This window comes from Chiloscyllium plagiosum, unplaced genomic scaffold, assembly GCF_037043375.1.
Source record: "Chiloscyllium plagiosum isolate Xiang-an unplaced genomic scaffold, Cpla_swu_hap1 HiC_scaffold_16, whole genome shotgun sequence".
In the NCBI taxonomy this organism is placed as follows: domain Eukaryota; kingdom Metazoa; phylum Chordata; class Chondrichthyes; order Orectolobiformes; family Hemiscylliidae; genus Chiloscyllium; species Chiloscyllium plagiosum.
Genome location: NW_028270154.1, coordinates 66319765 through 66327040, shown reverse-complemented (window position 1 = coordinate 66327040; position 7276 = coordinate 66319765).

Genomic DNA, 7276 nt, shown 5'->3' with positions numbered 1-7276 from the left:
TCATTTAGAAAATATACTGTCCTGTCCTTCTCAGGTCAAAACTAAATGAACTTACTCTTTTTTCAAAAACATTGAAATCCATTTTGCCATTCATTCAGTTTTTAATATTGATCATTTCATAGTGTTGCGAACTAATTCACCATTATAATTTAAAGAACAAAGTTACAACTTGTAGCTATAATTTTGCACCACATAATGTTGAACTTATTTTCCACTATTGAAGTTAGAAGACGACATATGGACGATCTCAGTGTGATCATGATTGCAAACAGCTATTAAACCCACCATACAGGATAAGGAACGTAGCTCACAGCAGAAACACCTGCCAAACTTTCACTGGCAAGTCTGACACTTGCACAGTTATCTTTTCTGTAAATTCATTAAGCACTGGTAAATACATTCTGTTAACATTTTCTCTCAGCAGTAGACAAAGGTTACATCCTTTAGAATATCGGCAAGGTACTCTGTGAGGCACAGCACCTTGGGAGGTCTGCATTTGCAGGCTTGGCTTAGTCAATAAGCAGATGACTTTATTGGCAGATAGAATCAGCCAAATGGAAATGCTGACATTGTGCCAAACAAATCACTACTTTAAGAACACAGATCACTGTACAGTGACATGACAACTGGTGCCATATACATTAAAACCTCCTTGAGAATAAAACTTCTAAAATACTAGTGAAACAAAGCACTATAAAATCTACTATTTTTTAGCATGATAATATTTCTTTGCTATGTGATATGTAAGGAACGGACTTAATTTTTATTGAATAACATTTTGAAGGAATATATTGCCTAGTCATAAAGGGAGGTGTGTGAAATGATACTGGTGCTGTTTTTTTATTATTCACTGCATGTGTCACTGGCTCGGCCAGCATTTATTACCAAAACCTAATTACCCTTGATAAGGAGGCAGTGAGTTGCCTTCTTGAATGGCTGTAATCCTTGCAGTGTAGTTACACCCACAGTCCTCACTTTGGCATACATGGCAGTCTGCGACCATTTTGATTCAACCTGTGTCTTATGCTGCATAACAGCATGCTTCACTGGAGTTTTACAATATCACAAGTGTTTGAGAGTGATAACAGTTGTGGTAGTGGGGAGGAGAGAATCCTTACAAGATCTTATTCTACACTCCTAAAGAACAATATACTATTAATTGATATTGCGTGGAATTCACAGCAGAGAAATACACAATTTGGCTCAACATATTTATGACTGTTTTATGCTCCATGTGATCCTCCTTCATCAAACCCTATCAACATATTCTTCTATTCCTTAAAACTTCATGGATTTATCTCGCTCAATCTTAGTTAAATTTATGCTGCTCACCTGAACTATTCCTTCAGTAGTGAACTGCACACTACTGCTTGGTGGACTCTGCTTTCAAATGAGACTCAAACTGAAAATGGTTTGGGTGGACTACATTGACTTCAGGTGGGCCACACAGCCACTCCACTCCACCCAGTGAGCTTTTACTGCATTATAATATCATGGTCTCTGCCCTTCCATTGTGTCCAGTTTATCACCCTATTTTAAGGAAGGAGGGAAAATAGAAGCAATTAAAATGATAGTGCAATGTATGAAATATTTTAGTTGTAAGGGAAGGCTAATAAGACTTTAGGAACTTCTTTCATTGAGTCAGGAAAGGCTAAATGATGTGATGGAGGTGCTTGATATTGACAAGTTTAATATGGTGAATGGGTAAATGTGCATCAACTGATTGCTGACTCAATCAATGACAAGAGGATATAAATTCAAAATTATTTGGATTGAAAAAATATTCTTTCTGGTTTCTGTCATCACTTGACCTCGAGAAGTGGCACTCCCTGCAAGTATCCAGAAACAGCACAAACCAAAATATCCTCCATAAGTGTTATCACAGAGCTGCCATTGTGTGTTGAAGAACTACATAGAAGCACAGTTACTAAAAAAAAAAGTTCAGAGCTGCTGAAAGCCACTTGAAATCCCTGAAAAGGACAAAAGGAGAAGATTGTAGCTGAAACATTGGGGGAGTCACCCATGGCTGTAAACTTTCCTAACCTAGCAATGTTTGAAATGGAAGATATGAACCAAAAATGGCAGCTTTCTTCCACTCGAAGCAGACCAGATTGAAAGAGCAGCCACACTTTTATTGCTATTAAAAGACTGTGACAAGTGATCAATCCTAAACTTTCATAAGTGCAAAAAAAACTTGAGATTTTAAAATCCTTGAAGAAATATTTTGACCTAATAACAAACTGGTCATTACATATTAACATCATGTGTTCACAAGTTTAAAAAGAGCCCAGTGATAGACATGTGACAACATTACTCAGAATCCTGTGAATTCAGGCACTTGAAACATGATCTCATCAAGAACAGAATTATTTTATACTAAGGAAAGGGGAATCGGATTCTTGAAGTTATAAGCCTGTGAAGACAACTTTATGCTCGTAAATCAATAGCTACTGCATATACATGGCAGGAAAGGTATGTTCACAATGTCAAGCAGCACCCAGATCTATGCACTATTTTGATAAACAGCTCAGACCAGTCTACTATGTTGAAAAGTATCCTAGACTATTTAAGCTCAACAAGCTGGAGAAAAGCAACAAGCATCCACAAAAAGGCCACAAAATGGTCAAGATTGAAGGACAAGTTGCAAATATTGTGGAGGTCATCATTTAAAATGAAACAGACTAAACAGGAAGAAGCTTGACACTTGGAAGGATTAATGGCTACAGAATCAAATTTAAAGTAAGGGGCAGGAGGTTTAAGAGAGAATTTAAAGAAATTCTTTATCACCCAGAGGACGGTGGGAACATAGAACTCACGGGAAACCCTCATAATATTGAAGAAGTATTTAGATACACCTGTGATCCCAAGACATACAAGGTTATAGGCCAAGTGCTAGAAAATGTAAGTCAGAAGGTTGTTTTTTGACTGGATTAATGGCCTTTTTCTGTGCTGTAGATCTCTATAGCTCTTTGACTGTCCTATCAGCTAGTAACAAAGACCATCACTAAGGGAAAAGAAATGTCAGGAGACTTTATTTTACTGAAGAGGACTGATAGGACATGGAATGGCTTACCAGATACAGAACTGTAAGAAAAAAAAAACACTTTTAAAAAAATGTACATATTTGATATATACAGGACCAGAGAAATGGGACCAAAAAGATTTCAAAATAGATTCAAAATGTGCCAAATAGATTCCTTGTGCCCTTTAAAATTCTAGCACAGGGAAATCTGCATTATAAATTATCTGTTTTTAAAATCAAGTGAATAGACTTCTGTTTGCACAGGATTAAACAAACAAATTGTTGGAATGTCTAACCAGGACATTGCATGAATTCTAGCATTGTAATTAAACTGTGCGAGTAGCCTGTTACCATAATGAAGTCACAGCTCATGAGAGCACAAACTCAATCCATTTATTATTTTCTGGAGTCTTAACAAACACATGTTAACTCTCAGTATTGACAGCACTTCAGAAATCTTTGTTTCTCAGATGTTATATATGTTTCCTTTTAAAAAATATTCATATCTTAGACAGACCAGAAATACAAAGGCAATTCAACCACCACCATTGTTCAAATCATAGAATCGTAAAACCCTCAGTGTGGGAGGTCATTTGGCCCATTGAGACTATACAGCCCTTCTGAAAGGCATTCCACCCCAACACTCAGCAGTGCTAGCCACTGAGCCATTATGTTGCCCTGTGATCAAGCTCCTCATGTGGCTTTCCCATCTCAATTCTCAACAGAAGAACTAGCTTACAGAATTTCCCTGTTCGTTCATCTGTAGAAATAAAGGCAGCCTTTGCAGCACTCTGACTGCAACAATAGTCGACTCACCAACTTTTAAGGGCATTTAAATGGTTATTGGATAAACATATGGATGATAATGGAATAGTGTAGATTAGGTGGGCTTCAGATTGGTTTTACAGTTCAGTGCGACATCAAGGGCTGAAGGGCCTGTACTGCGCTGTAATGTTCTATGTCCTATTAGAGTACAACACTGCATTGACACATACCAGCAATGTCTCCATGTATTGAAGGAGAAAGTCTTGTCATCTGGGTTAATCTTAAATGTGCAGTAACTGCAAAGATTTCCATTCAATGCAAGATCCTTTTCCACCTCATGCATCAAGTTTTAAACCTCAAGGGTACTAACGTACATCACAAAGGAACTTCTCAGCCCAAATGGAGCTGAAGCACAATTACTGGAGATAGTCACAAACTCTGGAATGATTCAGCATTAACTTTATATGTCAATCCAGCTCCCTCATTCAGACAAGCTTAATAACTCTACATCAGTGTATTCTGACCAGCTTTTAAAAAAAGTGATCCTATAAACACTTCATAAATACTGCAAAAGTGCAATATTTCCTCAATTATTAGCATCTGTACAATGCTTTTATTTTCAAAGCAGTGGACGAAAAAACAACAATTGAGTATTTCAGCAGCTGATCGTTGAATCACTATCTATTAAATGTGGCATCCATGAACTATTCAGAAAAACTGATACTGTTGTGTTTAAACCTTAAAATTTCACTATAGACTGAGAAAATTAAATACCAAGTTGTTTATAAATGTAGCAACATAGATTCGATTTCAGCTTTTACCTCTATTTAAACAATGAAATGCTTAATTATAATTTTCTATGATGTGTATGCTTGAGTTTTGATCCTGAATTGTACATTATTTCTATTGCAGTGTCTTAGAAGGGTGGAGTTTCTCCACTAAAATGGAGGAACGGAACTGTCCTGATAATTAGAGATAACAAACATCATTACCTTCTTAGAACTCACTTTTCAAAGCTACAAAACCGTATAATTTTGTGAGTTAAGCGTTATTAAACTAGACTATCGCTAGTTTCTCTTTCAAAAATGTGCTTTCTACCTCACATTTGTGGGGAGGTCCCAAACAATAATTACTCTGCGCCCAGCAAATAATTTAATAAACATTAGGAACTTCTATACATGGTGTTATTGTCTCCCCTTTTAGCTACTTCCTCACTACCACTTCAGTTATAATAGCTATTCCACTGGAGTGCACATGCTGTTAAATAAATATCTGAATAGCTATTTGCAGAATCTGTTGAAATCTGGTAAATCATATTTCTTAATCTGGTTAAATCATGGTTTCAAAGGTTTAACAACTAGGATTGCCTGAAGCACCACCCACTATGATTATGTCAATATGCACCCAGTGGGGGTTCAGCTTAGGAGCTCAAAAAAATGAGGCTGATTTTTCAAGTCTTCCTTATAGTCACTATAACAATGTCAATCAAATGTGCAACTTGTAGGTTATTGTAAGTTAGCAACTGAATACATCTCGAAGACATGAGTCTCTCCTTGTTAGAAGAGAAAAGGTTTTTGTCCACTAGACCAGACCAAATTAACTCTGCAGATTCTTGCCAAATAAGATGTGGCAGCATCCTATCACAGTGAGTGACAACATACATTATGGCTAGCAGTGAGGTTTGCTCATTCAGAAGGTCCCACCATGGTGTCAACTAAATCTTTGCAATGATTGACAATTATCTTAGATGAAAAGTTGACTACTTTCTATGCAAGAAAGAACATTTATTCATCATGCTTAAAGTATCCATTCTATGCTTCTAGCTTAGGCCTCCAGTCTTTCTACAATTTGGTTACTTCTCTGAGCACACACCCAAGTTTAACCTGTGATCATAAAATAGTTAACATAAGCATACACATGACATTTGAACACTACATAAACCAGCAGCCAGTACCCACAACCTTAACTGATGGATCAATACTTCAAGTTGAATTCCAATTGGAAAAGCAGAGTGACAAGAAGAACATAGGTATTCTGTTCTGGGATTTCAATGACTGTCATCAAGAGTGAATCAGTAGTTCCACAACTGACTGAGCTGGCTATGTCCTGAAGGGTCTAACTGCCAGTTTGGGCCTGCAGCAATTGGTGAGGCAAGAGGGAAAAAACCTACTTTACCTAAATTTCATCAACTGCCTGTCACATAAGCATCTATTCTTGACAGTATTGCTAACATGTATGTAAGTTAGCTCACTGAGCTGGAGGATTTGTTTTCAGGCATTTTGTCACCACACTAAGTAATATTATCGGAGAGACTCTCTGGTGAAGCACTGATGTGTATGTCCCACCTCTCTATTTATAGGTCTTGGTTTCTTAAGGTGGGTGATGTCATTTCTTGTTTTTTTTTAAAAAGGGAAGGTAGATAAGGATCTAAATCGATGTATTTATTGATGGAGTTCTAGTTAGAATGCCATATCTCTAAGAATTCACGTGTGTGTCCTCGTTTTGCCTATCCTAGGATTGGTGTGTTGCCCCAAAGTAGTGTCACTAGTACATGCATACAGACAAAGAAGGACACTACTTTGACTGGGACAACACACACATCCTAGGACAGGGGAAACAAAGACATACACAAGAATTCTTAGAGGCATGACATTCTAACCAGAACTCCATCAGTAAACACATGGACTTAGACTCTACTTTCCCTTGGAAAAAAAGAATCAGAAATGACAATACCGACCTAAGAAACCAAGAGCTATAAAGAGAGAGGCAGGACATACCTCCAGCGCTTCACCAGAGACTCTCACTGATTATGTTACCTTGTATAGTGATGAAACGTCTGAAAACAAATCTTTGAATTCAAGTGAGCTAACTTACATATTTATGATCAATGTGAGCTACAAATCTTCTCAAAAATCGCTGGTATTGCTAACCCTGACTACCACATCATCCTTTAAGAGACGAGGTCCCAATTGCATTGGAGATGTCTTCCATCATGTATTGCTAACCATACTAAATGGGATGAATTTCTGGATCTGTTTGAAATCTAAGACTAGGAATCCATGCCTCTGTAGATAATTAGAGTTAAAAATCACACATCAGGTTTATTTGGAAGCACTAGCTATCGGAGTGCTGTTCCTTCATCAGCTGGTTGCTGAAGCTCTGAAAGCTAGTGCTTCCAAAGTAACTTGTTGGACTATAACCTGGTGTTGTGTGATTGTTAACATTGTCCATCCCAGACCGACACCAGCACCTCCAAATCGTGGATAACCAGCAGCAAAATTGTTTTCATAATCTACAACAGCATGACCCAGCATATCTGCATTTCATTGTTACCATTAAACTGGGTTGGGGTGGGGCAGAGAGTAGAAATCAACCCTGGCTAGGAAGCATGCCAGGTGCAGCACATGGCAGACCTACAAACGAGGTATCAACCTACTACAACACAAGACTAGATACCTGTCAAGTACTGAAAGCAGCAAAGAAAGAGTA